Below are 1262 nucleotides of genomic sequence, written 5' to 3'. Positions count from 1 at the left end.
TGTGTCCAAAATGGACAAAATTAATACTCCAAATGTATGCCAAGGCTTAAAGCAGCAACAACGCTACATATGTAAGTAAAAATATTTAAGTATCTGAACGAAGAATTCTAGTCTCTTCCCAGATTTTGATTGTCCTGACTACCTACCTGTTAGGCCTAATAGATTTCAGAATGTTTTAAAGTATTGCAATTGTGATGTATTTTAATGTGTGATATGATGAGACTGTTGACGAACTGTGGTTGTTTTTCAAATTAATGAAATTTTTTTTTAACTATCTGTTATTTTAGAAAAACTGATGATGGTGGAAAAATACACCGAAACGTATTTTAATTGATAAATAGAGACAATAAATGACTGAAACCCAGGAATGAATTTTGATTTGGAATTGAAACACAGTCAGGAAAGTATATACAATTACAATTAATAACAGTTAGCATCTATTGAACCTTTAGACGCTAATTTTATTACTATATATATATGATTTGCAATTTTTGTTTTTTATTAAAAATTATTAGTGTTGTGTGACTAGTTTAAATATTGCAACTATTTTATTAAGCTCAACTTCAAGGAGAAAACATGTTTTCGGACGCCGTAAGTTTACACGTTTTTCCACTGTACTATTGTATATTTTGTTACATCTAGAGTTTTTCGAGCGAAATCCCGAATGCCGGAATTATCTAGAAAATTGAGATAAAACAAAGAGATTGAACTCTCGTTAATTATCCTTATCTTTTGGCGTTCGAGGATCTTAAGATAATTGAAAATGCTTTTATATAATTAGGCGATTCGGCCGGGAAATTTATAGATTCGGATAATATGTCGGTTTGTGGCTGGAAATTTGCGATTCACGGTCCCGAATAGATCGGCTCGATTTGTTACCTTTTTTTTGCTTTTGACCGTCGACCGGAAGGTTCCAGAAGATCGAAAATCGATGATTTGCTGTTCGACTGGGGCAAAATATTTTTTATTTAAAACATTAAATGATCAAATAGAGGTTTGTTGACTGAACGAGAACGATTGGTTTTTTCGTTCAAAATTGTCACGCATTTCTTTTTCGGCGTTATAAAGGCTCACTTGAAGTACGAAAAAATATTGAAAAATAGGTTTTCCAAATGTTGTACAGGATATATTAAATTTCTAGTAGAACTACTGAACACCGGTTGCATTTCAACCTCATTTTCTTGGTTTATGCATTTAGATACTCAGTTTTTTGTACTATTTTTCCTTGAGTCCCTAAACACCCCCACACAAATAAGGCCAAC

Source organism: Dendroctonus ponderosae, unplaced genomic scaffold (assembly GCF_020466585.1).
Source record: "Dendroctonus ponderosae isolate FM_Combo_2020 unplaced genomic scaffold, Dpon_F_20191213v2 Dpon_F_20191213_1, whole genome shotgun sequence".
Lineage (NCBI taxonomy): Eukaryota > Metazoa > Arthropoda > Insecta > Coleoptera > Curculionidae > Dendroctonus > Dendroctonus ponderosae.
The sequence above is the reverse complement of the archived record's forward strand: the minus strand, read 5'-3'. Positions refer to the sequence as shown.